Here is a 19,544-nt window from a genome sequence, read left to right as displayed (position 1 = left end):
CCCTGTGCCACATGCTGTAGGTGTGCCTGCTTGAGCAGGAAGGTTGGACTAAATGATCTGTAGAGGTCCCTTCCAACCTTAAATATTCTGTGAATCTGTGAATCTGTGAACTAATTCAGTATTGAGTGACAGTCATTTAAAACAGATGTGTCTGTTGCAGTTCATCAACTTGAAATATGCTTTTAAGTGATTCTTGACATTTAGTAATTACGCAGTTTTGATGGCATCAGATTATGTACATAAATAATACTGGCGATGAATCTGTCAGTATTTGTTCTCAAAGTTATTACACCTATGAGATGAATGCAGGAGTAGCCTTTCAGTTACATGTTTATTCTGACTCACTAAAGCTCAGAAATATTTAATTTTATTATACAAAGATTAGAATCAAAATTTGGTTCTATCTACAGATTTCAACTGTATTACTTGTAACTTTTTCTCTTATTTGACCATTCTAGCTAGCTTAAAAGCAAGACCATTGAAAATTATAGAATTCAAATAAACAATTCCAAAATACGCAGTTCCATTTTTGTAAAAAGCATTTTCCCCTTTTTTCACCACCTCTTCTTAAAACCTTCTTACCTCTTAAGAACCTTGGAAGTATAGAAATAATCACATTTTTACCTCTTATAAAATATAGATTGAGATTCACAGAGCAATAACAGAGATAATCAATTCACATTTTGATTAAATCACTATAGTCATTTGGCTTCTGTGCTTTTTTGTCATGATAAAAAAAGAGGACTCTATCAGCAATAAGATAGGAAGTTATTTGCTTTCTTTAAACTGTTACTAAAAAATAACGATACTGGAATATTTGGTTGAACAGAGGAAGAAAAAAGAAAAAGAAAGCAGACTTGCTTTTAAGATGATGACCAAAAGCATCTGTCAATCTTGCCTTTAAGGACATAAGGATGTCAATCTTAAATTGTGATCTAACATTTCATTTAATCTCTTTCAGTTCTTTTATTTGACTTGCTCTATTGCAGCACTTTATAAAACAATGAATAAACGAAAAATCCAAGAAAGTATAGCTAAACTATGAAACAATGTCAAATGAAAGACATATTTCTGAAGCTGAATTTAATGTGACAGCTTCACATGTAATAGGAATAAGAATAGAGGTGTCAGCTATGCAAAACATGGGATAGCAATGATATGGGTCTGCAGATCGGAAAAAAAAAAAGGGGGAGAACACACATGGCATGGGAGAAGGAGCAGGAAACAGGACAATGAGAGGAGAAGACAGAAGATGTGAGACGAAGACAGATTTGAACCAGTGATGTGCAATACATTGTCATCTTTTCATTTTCTGTTAAGAGTCTTTTTCATTGCTCTCCATGTATTTGCTGTTTTCTTATATTTCTGCTGCTTTAATAAAAAAAGTGTGAAAGATGTTTCCCGTGCTTTATTTTTGGATGACTAGTAATAGGTAGGACTCTTCTTCCACCTGTATTTCTAAGCTGTAGCTTCAGGTTTAAGTGTTCAGCTGTGAGCTCTATAGCTTGAAAATGTGCTGCCTTCACATAAGCTCTTTTAAAGAAAATCCCACTGCTGAAAAAAAAAATAAAGAGATGATTGCAAAATTTAGCTGAGGCCATTGACTGAAATGAGATGCTGGCTAATTTTTCTCTATAAATAACATTAATTGCAGTGTTACTCTTCTTGAGAGCCCAGCTGTTGGGTCTGCCTAGGAAATAGACATCTAACAGAAAGGAACTTGAATAAATAAACGCTGCTGCTTATCTGAGAGATATAAAAGCTCTTTAAACATAAAGGTTTATGTACTTATCTATATATACATATTTAAAAAGTTGTTTTTAAGTTGTTGCACTGGCATTACCACAGCAAATATATTTGCCTATCGACCAAAGGAGTACATGTTGAGGAGCACATGAGAGTTGTTCCCCAAAAAGCCCATGAAGAATCTTTCTCCTAGAGACCCTTGGAGGTAGGAGAGTTTCCGACTAGATGCTCATTCTCTAGTTATCTCCTCAGAGAAACTGCAGCTTAACATTTGTTGCAATGGATGAACCTAAAAAGTGTTAACATTTTTATGCTACAGGTAAAGCACTTACTAGAAGTAGGCTGATTTCGCCTGTGAGGCAGATATATGAAATGACAGTATGTTTGAAGTGGAGAAATAAGTTAGAAAAATGTAAGTTGTTTGGACAATTCCCAGAGATTTTCCTCAGTGCTCTCCTCTATTTCCAGAACTCATCACTACTAATGACTTTGATATAATAAAGGGAAGAAAGTTAATCTGATGGCAGAAATAGACACTTTTCTTAAGATTTGTTTTATTTCATAAGGGTGGGTTAATCATATATGCTATTAGAAACCGATGTCTATCACTAGAATATGTCTATGATTGTTCTTTAGAAATTCAATTAAGTGCAAGGGTAGTTTCTTATTTTGGCAATAGTGGAGTCCATTCCCACAGAAATGTTATTACCCTCAATAACATCCTACAGAATTTTATTTTCTTCCCTTGCTAAGCATGGATGGCACACATGCTGCCACTGAACTCAGGCTCACAAAGCCTCAGTGTTAAAGACCACCCACTAAAAAGTGCATAAACTGCTGCTGTTTGAGTGATATTTGCATAATTATGATTAGAATTATTTTATTATTAGACTATTTCATTCTTTAAATTAAAACACTTATTTTTAGAAATTTTAATACTTGCTTCTAACTTCATTCTTGACAAGGGTCTATATGAGATATTGAAACATGAGCTATATCCTTCTAGTAAACAAGAGTTATATGTACAATACATACGACCATTGTACATAGCAGAAATTTGTGAAAACATCTGCTATCCTGCCATCTATACTTCCTTCAGACATCCTATAACCCAGCCAAAGTTGCCTCCTATAGGAAAGGATCAGGTATCTCTAAAAAYACAGCTGTGGCAAAATCATTACTCCATTGAATGCCTATGTGGCAGTAGGTTAAACAGAAACTGATATACATATTACTTAAGAGACATTAAAGAACACAATATAATTACAGCATTATATTTACAGCATTATTAATTCCTTCTCAGATTCCTGACTCTGGATTCACAGGTTGTTTCTATACAGTCATCAGAAAATATCTCTAGAGACTGAATCTTAGCATAGAGTCATCAGTATTAGTAAATTTTGGGTTGGTTTTGGTACAGGTAAGTAATAAGTCTCCCAATAATACTCTGGTATTTTGGATGTATTGTGCCTCCAACCTTCATTCTCTATAGTTTGGAGGCTAAACAGTTTATTTGTTGCTTACTAACAGCCTCAGTGCCTAAGAACAGTCCCTGACAAATTTATTTTGCTAGTAGAGATACAGCCAAGGGGTCTGTGAAGAGTGTCATCAGAAGTATAATAGATTTCAGTCATCATCTGGACTATTATGATTCTTTAAGCTTATAAGGGTTGGAATACGCACAGCCAATATTTCAATGAAAAAAAATTGAATTATGCCTCAAAAATGTTATACTTATTTAAAAATTTAAAGTATTTCAAATGGAAACCAGGGGCATCTCTCAGAGACAACATAAAGCATATAACTCTTGCAGACAGATTATTTTATAACAGTATGTACTTTCCACATAACACTTTCACGTTTTTAAAGACAAGACTTTAACTGTACTTCAGCCAATTAGCTATTTTCAATATGATCATAAAGCAATAACAAAAATAGCAATAGTTATGCAGGCCTACAAATACTTACAATTTTAATATTCTAGTGAAAGATTATAAGGCTAAAAGTGAGCTCAGAATATTGTACCTCTGGAGTAAAATAAAATAGTTTAATGATTCTAAAGGTGCTTAAAGAATACAGCTACAATATTTCCCATATTAATGCATTTTCATTTCATTGTATTGGAGAAATAATCCCTCAAGTTTTTATAAGCCAAAGATATATAATAATGTGTATTTTTGCTTAATAGTGCATAGAAAATAAGGGTAATGGAATTTAGAAAAGTAAACTTCAATATCCTCAGGGGTTTGAGGAAGCAATATTTAACCAAAGGGTCACAATGGCCTATTAGAATTAATTTTCTGCTTTACCCAAGAGGTGGCATGCAAAGACATGATACACAGATCTTGTGTCTCCATTTAATAACTTTCTCATCATATTTGTAGTTTAACCATTTGTACATTACAAATGTTTAGTTTTAGTTATGTTATAAAATGTTTTAGTTATAAACATCAAGGAAAAAATACAGTATGATGTAAGTGCATTACCCTTAACAAAAGTGGAAAGGGCAGAAACAGCAGAAAGTATCTAGAAACCTTGGCACAGAAGACAAGGCAATTACAGTGTGGAAGCAACTTAAAATTCAAATACAGTACTGGGAATGCAGCTGAAATAAAGACTTGAAAAAAAATTGATCTCTTCATGAAGGTGAGAGGAGTCACATAAAAATGATAATATAAATATACTCAAAAAAAAATTAATTGCTTGCTCTGAAACATTTAACTACCTTCATTTAAGCCAGGAAGAACAATTTATTGGACTGTGCTGAAGAAGCCTGCAGATCATTACGTTCCTAACAGGAATAAAGCTTTGGAGAGATCTCACTTTCATTTAATAAAACAGAAAGAAGTAAGAAACATTTGAGATATTTAAAGCAGACACTGATGATGCAGACCCTTAACTCTGACCAGATTGGCCTCAGAGTAAGAGAATGATATTTGTAGAGGTTGATTTAAGTTCACTACACCATGGTGAATTAAAAGCTACTGCATTCACTCCAGTCAGATTACATGTACTGGCAAGGCAAGAAAGAAGTTGCAAAGCAGAGAATCAGGCTCCCACACAGGCGCTTATTCCAGCAAATGCACAAATACTAACAGCTTTGCCTTTTCAGCAAGAGACGATTCATACACAGATGTGGCACAAAACACTTCTGCAGTGGTGTTCTCCTGTTAGCAAGAACTGCTGTAACTAAAACTGCTAAAATGTTCAGACTAGAACAGAATATAAAGAAGCAAGYGTACGTCTTCCACACAGAGAGCAATGCTGCCTCACAAACAGCACTCTGCATGAGGATGGCAGCAGCTGTAAGCAAGAGAATTTATGATCACTGGAAATGATTTTAGATGCAGCAGGAGCTATCAATAGCATCTCYTTATAGAAATTATTCAGGTGACTTTGTGCATTGCCTCTATCTCATCTAATTCCAGGTGTTTCTCACATACCCAGTGTCAAAGCAATACTCAATCTTAAAAGCATAATTCTGATTTTTTTTCTAAATGGCCATTTTAAGAAGAAATAAACTGCACCWTAGAAATTACTATTTCTTTCTGTTGACTATAAAAGGAGTCCACATGAGCAGCTCAGGTGTAGCTTAGTTAAAGTGTATAACACTACTGAGCTGAATTCTAATGTAGGCATCTGAGGAGCTCATAAAGATGGAAAGCAAAATTCATATAGTGAGAAAACTTAAGGATAGAAAATAAAAATGTTGTAAAGGGTAAAAACTAAATGATGCTAAATTAAAAGAAATGTAAAGCCTAAAAACAGCACAAGAGAAGACAATTCACAGCAGACAAATTAGTGAGATCAAGAAAATACATCTGAAAACAGTGATATTGTCAAAAAGTTTACTAGCAAACAAAAATGTACTAAAGTGCATGACAAAATAAAAATATCAACATCTGAAAGTCTTTACAAAAATATATTCAGGAAATGTGAAATTTATGTTATATGATTTGTATAAGGTTTTTATACTGAAGAATTATTTAATTCTACTTCTGGAATATTATTTCCATTATCTAACTTTAGTATGTAATATTTGTCAGACATGGATTCCAATTCCAGTAGCAATGGAAGATAAATCACAATTTAACTAGAAAAAAAACGTAAATGCCTGGAGAAGAGATTGATTTCAAACACACCATATTGGTTACATTGCATAAGCAAGTGAGAAGAAAATTTGTAGAGAAAAATCTTTCGGTACTTAGGACCATATTCATGCTGTATGCAATCCAAAGCATCCTTATATAAAAAYATTATAACTGCTACATAGATTTTGGAGGGAAAATGAACTCTGGTTGGCTGATATAAACTGTGGTTGATGGATCACTCATCTTGCTGCACGTCAGCGAGGTGGGTAGCCATGAGCAAGCATGCAAGCGAGCAAGCAGACCACCCRGGTGGAGAAGTGCACGTGCTGTGTGAATAGCTACTGCTATCTTAATATGAAATGCTCCATTTTATTAATAACATTAATTATTCTTAATGAGTAGAAGATTTTCTAAGAGATTTTGCTTATAAACCTGCCCTGACTTCATCTCCAGCTGGAGAAGAAGTAGTTTACAATAGCTCATCCAAGCTACCTTTAGCTCTCTAACACGGAACCATCCTGACTCTCACTAGAAAATCACTAGACAAACATGGGAACTTCTGATGGATTGCATGTCTTTGGCACTTATGGAATCTTTTTCTGCTGAACTGGATGCCAAACTTCTAGATGCCTGAAGCAGAATGAGACCTCAYGATAGAGATGTCAAAATAGCATGCAAATCCCTTCCAGTTAGGTTACTTTCCCCACAGATAATGTGGAGAATATRGAGAATTCAGACATATATGTTTGTATGCCACACATGTAAGTATTACATCCCAAAAATGGCTTCTTAGGGAGTTAGTTATTTTAGAAGATTTTGTATTTCAGTCTACATACAGTCTACATTTAGAGAACAATTATTTCAGTTAAATTAAATATATATATATATATATATATATATATCCCTGGGTTCTAGAATTCTTCTGAATGATAAAATATAGAATACGTCATTATCATAGTAAAAAATACCAGGTGGACAAGTGAAATACCTACATCATGGCTCTATTCCTCTTCGATTATTGAATAGGCTTTGAACCTTCAAACATTTACACTGACGTTGAAATTTACATTTCTTAGTAGTTCCAATGGAACATAAAATTAGAAGGTGTCATTTAATTATAGAGCTTGACATCCTGTGTATCAGGGACTATAAAACTTGATCCTGTTTGTTCTGTCTTAGGGATAATAATACACATTTGTACAAAGTAGCACTTTATTTTGCTACTCAGTGGTTCTATTCTGATACTGAAAATTAACTGTGACAGTTTTTAACTCAGATAAGGACTAACAAGAGATGAAATCTGGGGACAAAGAAAGTAGAAAAAAAAATAAACATTTTGAAAAGAACTGGGAGCTATTGCTTGTGCATTTCTCACAAGCCTATCAGGTTTGCTGTCTTTTTCAGAGTTTCTGTTTCTTTAAATGTAATTATTTTGCACAAAACTGACTATGTGGTTTTACTGATTCTACCAACCATGGCAAAACTGAAGTAAGTTCAATAACTAGTGGGTCTGCTGTAGTCCTAAGAACCCTCACGAGCAGCAGTCACATGTAAAAATAAACATAAAAGTGTGTTGTTCTCTGAAATATGCCTATTTTTTAATTACATTTGAGAGTTTTTAAATTCCAAATATTTGAATAAATCATCTCAAAAAATGCCAAAAATAAGACCAAAAATTTAATTTACAATCTTAACATCCTTAATCCCTTCATACTTCTCTGTCTGCTTCTCGTGTGTTTGTTTCCTTGACTGTTTTCCCCAGGAGTCACCCCAGGAACCTGTTTATTTTCATGTGATCACAAATATAGTCTGGTCACTGAGCAGCAGGGACTTCATTTCATCTCCTTTTGTGATTTCATTCTGTTTTCCTCCCCTTGACATGTTCTCTGGGGATCTCTTGCTGCATCAATGCTATAATACAAAAAAAGCACAGATTTTTCCCAGTACTAATCTCACTTTCCTTTTCCCCCTTATCTTCAACCTGGTAGTATTCTGAATATTGTTATAGCATCCCAGGTTCTGTCTGTGAGGCAGGGTTACAAAAAGCAATGATATCTTGCATGGCACCTATCCCTTTGTCAATAAAGATGTCATTTGGTTGAGATATTGAAGTCGGTGTRACTTAACTGAGATACAGAGTTTAAAATGAACTCACATAGATAATGTATTAAGATTAGTCTCAATGAATTATTTTGATGATTTGTTTATTGTTTCTTCTTATCWTTTTTTTAAGTACAATGATAGCTTTTACACTGTTTCGATATGTGAAACTCATTCAAATATTAGGCTTTGTCCTTCTAAAAAACTGATCCTCTATTTAAATCACATCCTTAAACTACTTTTTATATTAATTTCAGAACATCCTCCTTATCTATTGATACATTCTGTCATAATGGGTTTGGAGTTTTATCAAGAACTTCTGATCACAGTTTTACAACTTTTGTTCTGATTCTGATGTAATTTTTTATGGAGAAGCTGATGCCTCCAATATTAAGAGAGTTTCATCTTTGCCTTAACCTCACTAGAACTATTTTTGTTGCAAAACAAAAACCAGCCCTGTTAAAATCAGCCCTCAATATATCAACACAAATGCCTCAAAAGGAGCTTGTGAGCACTATCAGCTCAGTAACTGATTATTGTAAAAGTGTACAATGTGAGCATTAATAGAGAACAAGCAATACTACAAAAATACAAAAATCTTGTATTACTTTGCTCTTGAGTAGAAAAAAAAAAAAAACATCAAAAAGCTCCAGATATTTTATCATCTGGCTAATGGTCATCAGTATTCTTTACAGATATGTGTTACAGGTCAAGAATATTAAAGTTGGGGGTTGGGGTTTTTTTTTTTTCCATTTTATTTTATTTTATTTTATTTTATTTTATTTTATTTTATTTTATTTTATTTTATTTTATTTTATTTTATTTTATGTGTAAAGCTGTCATAAAATTGCTTTAGTTGTTTAACCAGAGGATTCTAGCTGTGTTGAGGGTCTGTCCCGTAATAGTGAGATAGGAGACATTTCCCATCAGATGAAAAAACTTTCAGAAAAGTCATACCTCTAATGACATCTGGATTTCTGATTGATTTTTTAAGAAAATATGTGAAATTTGTTAATAATTTTCTAATCAAATCATCWTTTTGCTGTGTGGTAGAAGGCTTGGATGCACTTCAAACTTTTATTCCTTTTGTATAACCTTGGTGTAATTGCCAGGCATGTAATTTCCAAAACTGTATGAGCCTTATAATGTTAATTAACTCTTATCCTATTCAGTCAAAAGCTTACAAGTTCTGTCTGAGATGATATTTCCTCCCAAATCTGTCTCCATTTTATTTAGGTTTAGAGAAAGGCATTTTCCAATATAAGTTTATTAAACATGTACATATATATATATATATATATACACACAAAATCTGGAGCTTCTATACACCAATATTTAATGCAAATTACATAGAGCAGAATCAAAGTATAGAGACTGAACTAAGCTACAATGTGGAAAGTCTGTACATAGAGTTCAATAAAATCTTCACCAATACAGGATAGAATATAGGATAGGATATAGGTAATTATCAGCAAATAGTTCAAAAATAACATAACAGAATTTTTGATAACATTAAATCCAAAATTTTTCAATGGCTTTCACACTAAAAATCTTCCATTATTCTAGCACATTTTATGTCTGTAAATGTCCCTATTCATTCTAAAGCACATTCTTTTAAAATCTTTCCCTGTAAGAACAGTAAGAACACATTTAGAATATTTCTAACAAGTCACACATTCACAGTTACTTGATTTTTTGTACTGTTTTGCTTGAAATGATTTCAAGCCTCTTATGATACGTTGCACATGAAAAATTAATTCCAACCAAGATATGTCAAAGAATGAAAAGTTTTGAAAAAGAATTTGTGACAAATAGAAGTATTCAGACAAAAGCATCACTAACATAGAAAATTCTCATGAGTTATTTTTTTCTGCATATTTCTGTCCCTACCTTTGTATAAAATGTCACTACACTGTATTTTAAGTATGGATTCAGGAGCACATTTGGCATTGCAATGTACATCACAGAATACAGAATCACAGAATATTCAAGGTTGGAAGGGACCTCTAGAGATCATCTAGTCCAACCTTCCTGCTCAAGCAGGCACACCTACAGCATGTGGCACAGGGGCATCCAGGCGGGTTTTGAAGACCTCCAGAGAAGGAGACTCCACAACCTCCCTGGGCAGCCTGTTCCACTGCTCTGTCACCCTCACAGTAAAGAAGTTCCTCCTCACCTGGAGACGGAATGTAATTTTACATGTCATTACATGTAATTTTACGTGTAATTTTGAAGAAAGGCAATCCTTAGGCAGACTCTTTAAATGAATTTCTCAAAACAACAGATGAGAAATATGTGGACCTAGCCTATTTATCTGAAGGAGATGTTCAGCATGGCCCTGTGTGGTGGTACCAGCAGACGGCCAACATGCTGGGAGGTATCTTCTCGAGGCCCCAGACACCCCATGTCCTAAGCACAGAAAATATTTCAACTGAGCAGAAAGCCGTGAAAGCCTTTCTCCTCCACAGACTATCCAAATTATGCAGGAGGGAAATGCAGATGAATGAAGACTGTGCATGTTTTGATGTTGGGGGAAGAAGGAAAACAGAACTTTTGATTCAGTTATTGGAGACCTCAGTCTGCATTGCAGCAGATGGATTTGCTCTGATAAATGCTACCAACAGCAGGACTCCTGCTGAAACTTTCCCTCAGATCTGGGCACCTGCAGAATACATTTCATTATGCAGCATATGAGACTACCTTCATATATTACAAACTTASTTATGTCTCATATGGGATGTGTAAACTCTAATGACTTGATCAATTCAAAACAAATGTTTACTGGGACAGACAGAGGAACTTTTCCATAGCAATATCTCTCTATATGCCAAGTTTCAGCATTTATATATACCAACAGCAGTGGGAGTGATACTGTTCAAAAATTGTGACTTTTTTTTTCCTGCAAAGGAAACATGTTTCACTCTTCTTTTTCACAGCATTKCAAAAATTGTTTAAAGAGAAAGAACAAACCTATAGGAGGAGATTAGGTCTAAAAAAACTGTTCTTTGAAGACTGAAGTTAAGAAAAGTGATAAACAAGTGAGAGATCTGTTTTGAGACTGAAGTCTTAGTTATTGAAGTTACTACTGCTTCATCAGTGACAAACCAATCTTCTGCAGATATTTCTGAAATATACGGAAAATTATGAAAAAGTAGAGAAAATATCCTGATTTTATTTTTTAAGTTTCAATTTAAAAGTAGCTTTTTAATATTTTGATCTTGATTGACTCAGCATACCTCCATACTTTGAAGGATATCAATAAAAAGGGKGTTGCATTATTCAGTTTAATTTATGCTTCACCGGGGAACCTGTGCATAGAAGGTCAGATATTACAGCTACTGCTTATCTGAGCCTCTGTGTACCAATGGGGAAAAATAAATTCTTGCAAATCTTTCACAAAAACAAAACAACAACAAAACAAASAAACAAACAAACAAAMACAGGTAGAAGTTAGAGAAAGAGAGAAATGATTTTTAGTTAAGATGACTGCTTTTAAAAGATTTTAACTAATTCTACATCTAACAAATGAGGCTAACTTAAAATGACTGCTAGTCTGCAGGTACTGTAGCCCCAAATTCTTGTCATTGAGTGATACTGCATTTATCTTTAAGTATCTCTGTTCGTTATAAAACTGAGAAAAAACGTTATGGTGGCAAATCATAGAATCATGGAGTCCTTAAGGTTGGAAGGGATCTTTAGAAATCATCTAGTCCAGCCACTCTGCACACGCAGGGTTGCCCAGAGCATGTGGCACAGGGCTRTGTCCAAGCGGGTTTGCAAGATCTCCAAAGAAGGAGACTCCACAGCCTCCCTGGGCAGCCTGTTCCAGGGCTCTGTAACCCTCACAGTCAAGAATTTTTTGCTTAAGTTCCTGTAGAACTTTCAGTGCTTCAGTTTTTATCTTCTCTGGCCACCACTGAAAGGAGGCTGGCTCCATCCTCCTCCCTTCTTCCCATAAATATTTCCCTCAAGATATTTATATACACTAATCAGGTCCCCTCTCAGACTTCTTTTCTTCAGCCTGAACAGGTCCAGCTCTCTCAGCATTTCCTCATCCGGGCAGATGTTGCAGGCCCCAATCAAATGATGAAGCATTATCAGTAGCAGCAGAAACAGAGGCAGCTTCACATATAAAAAGGAAAGAAACACAATGTTTTCCTCTTCTGTCCTACAAATATCATGACAATGGCTTTTAAAAACATTCTGTCAACCAAAATATGACAAGGCATAAGGATTGCACATGCTTCTGTGCCTCTTTTTGTGTGCCAGTTTCATTGGATACTAAAATTATAGTTACATTTCTATCTGTTATGTGCCATGCTTTCCCAGTGGATGGAGAAGAAGAAGTCCTTGAAGGGGCTAGAATTCTGGTTGTCATCAAGCCAGGCAAGAGAAGCTGTTTTAAACAGTGTCTCCATCCAAAACACCTGTAACAAAAGCAGTCTTATTTGAGGTGATTATTCAGCAATGCTAGTTAATGCTAGTTAATATGATAAAAAAAGCTCGCTTTTCATTGAAACTCCTGGGTTTAAGTGACCCTGAAATATCAGTAGGGTAAATGGGCTCATAAGCCAGTCTTAAATACTGTGTTTGTTGAGAGTTGAAGGAAAGCTGTTGTTACATGAGACATCTTTGGAGATGAGACATCTCTGGAGATCTTTAAAACCCGCTTGGAYGCAGCCCTGTGCCACGTGCTCTAGGTGACCCTGCGTGTGCAGGGGAGTTGGACTAGATGACCTCTGGAGGTCCCTTCCAACCCTGAGCATTCTATGATTCTATGGAGAACTGAACTGGACTCTGCTAGATTTCTTTACACTGAAGAAAACGGCAGCCTCGGCTGGTATTTATCCGGATTTCTTAGTACAGAAAATGTCTTGATTTTGTGTCTTGGACTTCCTTCAAGGATACACTGAGTGCTATTGTTATGCTACAAATTAAAAATGCTGGAGATAAAAGATGTATTCAGTACTTAATAGTTCTTTGTATCTGAGAACTAAACAAATCAAATCATATGGCATAGGCTGACATCCACTCTTTTAGAAAGATTTACCTACTAGATTAATAATATTGTAACTATAATTATGTTGTATTATATTTACCTACTAGACTAACTATACTAGATTTCTGTAAAGCAAAAAATTCCTTTCTGGAAAATCTTCAACTTTCCTATCTAATGAGGCTTTTCCATCAGGCACAAAAAATTAACATGTGAACCTACTGCAGCACTAGTAAACTTTGATGTTTTATTTCTTTCTGCTATGAAATAGGATGATCTTTTATTCCAGTAGTAATCTTTGATGTTGGCAGTTACGCAAATAAATTAGGAAAATCCCAGTGACAGGAAAAAAATGTTGATGAATTGCTACATTRCATGAATAAATTCTTAAAAGAACCAATGACTGACTCACTACATATTAATGCTTAGTTTGTGTAATTCTGCTAAATCAATCTGGATAGATATTTKTCTGTATATATCATAGGGACATATGGGAAAGTAGTTGTAGAGACACAGCTCTTTGGGAGGTGAATTATCACTTGTTCAAAGTGGTAATGTCTGTCTCAATGTGGTATCATACAAGATTTTKTAGACCTGTATATAAAACAACACAAGATGCAACTATTAAAGAAGAGAGTAGAAAGATCTTTCAAAGGCTTTTTCTGTTGCACAGTTTATAGCCACTATCCAATAAATAGCATTAGCCTCAGGCATTCTCATTAAATTGGCCAATATTTATAAGACTTGGGTAACAGAATCAGCCCAGTTCACTCTTCCTATGAAACACAAGCTGGTATGCAAGGTTGGGGATGCCTATGGTCACATATCCTGCTTCTGAGAGGATACAGGGCCAGCCCTTTCCACTCCTGATTCCTTCCCTAGCCAGCACCAGAGCTGCTTATTTCACAATTTGAGTTTCTAGTTCGTAATTCACTTTCAGCCAAGTCTAGAGTTTTATTAAGATACTCTGTGTTCATCAAGGGTCTTTGCACTGGAATTATATTCAGCATGCCCTGTTCGTTCACAATGATGTGCTGTTCACCATGTAGACTTGCTTTTGTGACTCTTCCTTCCTATCTTACAGGAAAGCAAATTGCAAGGTCCTTTGATTTTTACTCAGAAAACAGATGGAATAAAAGAGACATATCTATATTAGAGATTTTGTTTGGATTGTTTTTTAAAGTAAATCTTCTGACTGATCCCGTTTACATGCTCTGGTTTACCCTGGTCTCAGAGGCATCTCTGGGTACTTAACTGTTTTTGGATGAACATCCTTTTGGTTGTGACTGAATTGAAAGCTCCATTCCAACTACTGAAGAACATTCAGTTCATAAGACCAGATAAGATATAGTGCACTTGAACCATGTTTCATGTAGACATCAGCTCCTCATGCTTGTTTTTTTTTTTTTCATTTCTGTATTACACTAATTATATTAACACTATATCTAGCTATATGGTAATTATACCACAGTTACTGGTATATATTTGTAATAGTACCATATGGTACATGGTATTGTTGAAGGTGTGATGGAACATTAGGGAATATTTTGTTTGTTTGTTTGTTTTCTGGTATTGTTTGTTTGTTTTATTGTTTTTCAGATGTACTTCCTGGGATGCAGAAGTCCTCTTCTGCTTTAACACTMAAATAATTTGTTTCAATTTATGTTTGCTTTACACTCAATGCTGTCTTCAGGAGTTTTCTATCCTACCCTACCACCTTTATCTCTTTTAACAGGCAATTTTTAACATTGATTCATTGATGGATGTGGTATATTGCAACCCAAGCAAGATTGCTTTGGCACAGTGATGGAGTTGAAAATATCTTAAAGTGATATTATCAGATCACTTCTACAGTGGCATAAGGATTCATATTTAAAGTATATTAAACTGAAAAGGYTTCTTCATTTCACAAAAATTTTCTTGCCAAAATAGATATACACAATACATGTCCAGTGTAAATAAAGTACTCCTTCATTTCCAAATGATTCATATAACTTTACCCATGAATTTTAATGAATCACATGTTTAATCACATTAAACATTATTTTTTCACTCTTAAACTTTAAATAGTCTGAACGAATGTCTTTTCTCATTATATAGTCTATTTTATTTCCTCTTTTTTAACCACAAATGTAAAATGGCAAGCACAAGCACTATATGCTTCACAGATAGTGGAACAGATTTTTCTGCTAGTTACTGTAATGTGTCTTGACCTGATTCCACTGACTAAATCCCAAAGATTCTTTTATTCCTTAATTTTAAGGACTTTYATTCCTTAAAATTGTTATTCTAACTCTCCTTCAATGAAAGTAAATACAATTAGCATCATTTTATAGATGAAAATGGGAAAATAGAGAAAATAAGTGGTTTGTTGACAAGACACTTGAGAAGTCAATGACACTTCTCTTTTTTAAATGAAAGGATTTCATCACCATCCTTTTCTATCTTTCCTTGCACTACAACGTTATTTTCTCAACACSCTTGACATTTCAGATTTCTGTTTAAATATATCATCTGACTATTTCTATMTAGTCAGATAGTTTGTTGGAACTGTATTCACCCTTTTCAAATAAAAGTTTCCTTTTCTTTTCTATATATAGAGACTTGGTAGTTGGTTTTGTTTTTTTCTTTTTCTTAGAGGGATTCTGTTGTGCGCAGTTCTGTGGGAACTGACCTCTCTCCATGAGTGACAAGTGACAGACACTGCAATCATATACTTGACATAAGAGTTTCAGTTCCAAATGAAATGTGGTTACTCTTTTATTATTGTGTATTTCTACCTAAACTGAATTGACCAATTGACCTGAATTCATCCATATATTGGTAGAGGCACAGAACAAAACTTTTTGTCTATTTTCATTAAATAATCCTCCTTGTTCCATATAGTCTGTGTCTCTGGGTATATTTTCTTGAACTATTTAGCATACTAGAGTGTTTTCAGAGTTCTGGAATTCATTGAAAATATTGCCATGATATTTCATTCTTTATTGAAGTTCCTCTATTTTTGCACTGTTTTTCTTTGAGAGAATAAATAGCAGCATTTTCAGAATACACCTATGCATTTGAAAAACACTTTCTATACCTATTGCAATTAAAAYGAAAGTAAGCATACTGCTGCATTTAAATTTTGCAATAGAAGAGCAAAGCAATTAGATAATTTATAGAACTTAAAATAGAATACTTGCATTTAAAAGGAGAAGRAAAAAAAAACAGAATGAAAAATGACAAAAGCAAATAGAAAAAAAGAAAAATGTGTCAACAATTTGAAACAATATTTTCTGTATAATCCCTTTCCACTTTCACTAKGTACATTCTAGTAATTGTCCCTGGATTAATAAAATTTACAGCTTAGTCTATGGAAAAGATAGCAATTGATCAGTATTTTTAAAAGAAACATGACATTGACAGTTGGATTTTGTTCTCTCTGAAGTTTACCACATACTTTCTTGGACATGTGCATTAATAAAAACTCAGAGTAAACAGCTCACCTCTGACAGAAAGAGCAGCAACTGAATTCGTGGCTAGTTATATCTCTTGCCCTTCAGTACATTAAAAATTGCTATAAAGCTGCAGCAACAGAATGGAATAAATCTTTTATTGAATTTGCCACTTTTATAAAAGAAATAATGGAAAACTGGGGAGAAAGTTCTTCAAGAAATGGTCATTGAGGCACAGTTCCACTAAAATAAATAAAAAGGAAAATGGTTAATTTCATGGATCATATATTTGGATACCAAGAACATATCACAATTGGATTACCACCCATATTGACCAATTGGTATGATGCCAATTTTCCTGTATCATTAAGGGAGTCCTCAGGGAATAGGGAAAAGATTAACACTTGTGCCATGGGGAGAACTCAGAGAAGAGGCCAGACTGGAGCCATCTTCATCCTCCTCCTGAGGAAGGCACTCTTGCAAAGCCATAGTAATCATACATATAAATATAATATAAACATATAAATATATATACACACACATATATATAAATCCTTCTGAACTTTTTTTATCCTATCTATAAATTCAAGCCACCTCTCCTTCACTGAGGAAGAGGACTTTGTGCCTTACCAAGAACATTTAAAAGGGATTCTTCTGATTATCTCTCCTTGTCAATGAAACACATACTCCCCAAGGCACTTTTAGTTTTCTGTCTCTCAAAATATTAGCAAATCGTAGGTTTGCTTGTGTTGCTCTCACACTCTATCAGTTTGTTTCATAAAAGCACATACAATTTATGTTGGCTGAACAGTAAGCTTGTTATAAGTAGACCCATGAATTTAATAGTAGTCTAATTAGTGTCTTGGCAGTCTAATGCAACAAAGACATATTATTAATCCAGTTATAAYGATACTAACACATGTAGTCCAAATTACCCAATTATTGTTAATCCCCATTAATTTTATACTTTCTATTATTATATATTGTCTTTCTACCATCTCAACTTTTCTTGTGGTATTATAGTAGTATCTTGTAGTAGTGTCATGTAGCTACCCTTCCTACAACCTTTTGGATCCTAAAATCAGCACTGTCCGCCTCTCTCTGGAAAGGGAAGGTTTCTAGTGAGTAGCCAGTGTCCCAAGTCCTCTGCTGGGAGGGAAGCTTGATGTTGCTTTTGTCTCTGACTTGGGTTATTTTTACACACTCCCAGTCCGTTTGACCATTCTGACTTTTCTTATTGCCCGGGAGGTTAGTTACACAATGATGATACCATGATGATACCAGACTGATACCATACTTGGTTAAACCATACAACTGCAGAGTCAGTTTTAAGCTAAAGGAAAGATAATTTGAGCAATGGTCCCTTGACTGCTAGGCAGTTTTGCAGTTACAGCTAAACAATTTCAAGACAACCCAAGGCAATTCCAGCAATTGGAAATTCCTGCAGCTTTTTTCCCCCTATATCAGAATACAAATATTTCTTCAAACCTCAGACCTCAAAAAGTTTTAAAAAAAAAAGTTTCTTAAAAATGGTAATACTTTGAGGAGCCAGGGCACAAAGAAAAACTTTCCACTTTTAAGAAAGATGAATAGAAAAAGGCTACCATCACTACAATGAACATTTTGTTTTATTCTCTATTTTATTTTACATGGAAACTATTAAATACAAACTCTCCTGGCATTTTTCAGGCAATAAAACCAGTAAAATTCTTCCTTTCTGCAAATTGTCTGCTTCTACATTTTTTTAACCAAGCACGTCTGTTTCAAATGAAGCTGGAGCAACTTCTTTTCCAWACTGAGTTGGCAATTGGCTCAGAAAAGTATAGTGTAGCAATGCAACCATTTGAACGAATCAAGAAATGCATTTAGTTCATAATTCTGCTTATGAGTTGTTCACAAACAAGTTAACAAATCCATWAAAAAAATGGCCTTGAGTACAGAAATTATTCAACATACAACACCATGGAATTTTTGGCAGAGGTATGCATGAAATTATACWTTCAGAACTTTGTATTGAATTTATTTATTAATCACTCAATCCACAGTCCATTGCCTGTATTGAATAAAATTTAACAGCACCTATATTACCATCAAATTCTTTTTTTATTTTTTTTCTGAAACAAAWTTTCTTTCTTAATGAAATGATCTTGATGATCAGATTTTGATGGAATAATTTTGAAACATAAATAATGACTACAAACATAGGAATGTTGCAGTATGGCAAATAACTTCCAGTGAGGCTTATACACCAGCTAACAAATACGGGAGAAGAAACCAGAGAGAAAAACACATCACACACTGACACAGAGACAGAGGTGCTTCCCAAAGAGGAGGATTTCTGGCTGCTATTTCCTCCTCTCACTGGTAATTATTTTGGTACTATGACTGGCTAATACTGAGTGAGAGGAGTAGGTTTCCAGAACTCAGCTCTTTTCCTTCTTGCATGCTGAATACTTGTTTGTGCTTTCTCTGGCCACAGGATATTGTATTCCTGCTCGCACATTRGCACAGCTTTGACAGGAACAGCACACACACAATCCTACAGTTTGCAGAACATCAGCTCCTCCGCTTGGCAATACAATGCAGATCTCAAGGACAGGGAATTAAAGAAGAGTGCTTAAGAATAAGCACTTGGTTTATCAGCTGCTTCAAAAAATAATTCTAAAACTATGCTAAATTCCCCAGTATTCACAAGGCCCGTATTTTAGCATCTCACTTCCAACATATGATCAATTATTTTCCTCAGTGTGCAGAGAAGTGAAAAAACATGGAACTACATTGCTGACGTTGATGTTATCAAAATTGCCAAGTAAGAATAGGCACTGAACATTCCCATATCCCTCCATAAGCATCCCCTGGGAATACTATGTCCTATTCCAATGTCCCGTTATTCAGATATCCAGCTTGGATAGTCACTCAGAATAAACTACCCAGGGTAGCGATGATGAATGTTGGCCTGGAATTGTCCAGGATATCCAATATTTGGCTGATGCAGTCACACCTCCAAGAGTGACAGGCAAATTAGTACTGGTTTGACAAATTAAGACTCTGACTTTGGTGTGGATGCCCTGGCAAGATCTGCCACACTTCCATAGGGCGATCGGGAGCAGGGAATGAGGTTTCAGCAAACTTCCTTGCCATCGCTCCTACTGGCAGCTGAAAAGTCCCCGGTAC

Source organism: Nothoprocta perdicaria, unplaced genomic scaffold, assembly GCF_003342845.1.
Source record: "Nothoprocta perdicaria isolate Ctin4 unplaced genomic scaffold, notPer1 scaffold_19, whole genome shotgun sequence".
NCBI classification, from domain to species: Eukaryota; Metazoa; Chordata; class Aves; order Tinamiformes; family Tinamidae; genus Nothoprocta; species Nothoprocta perdicaria.
This window is presented reverse-complemented; position numbering follows the sequence as displayed.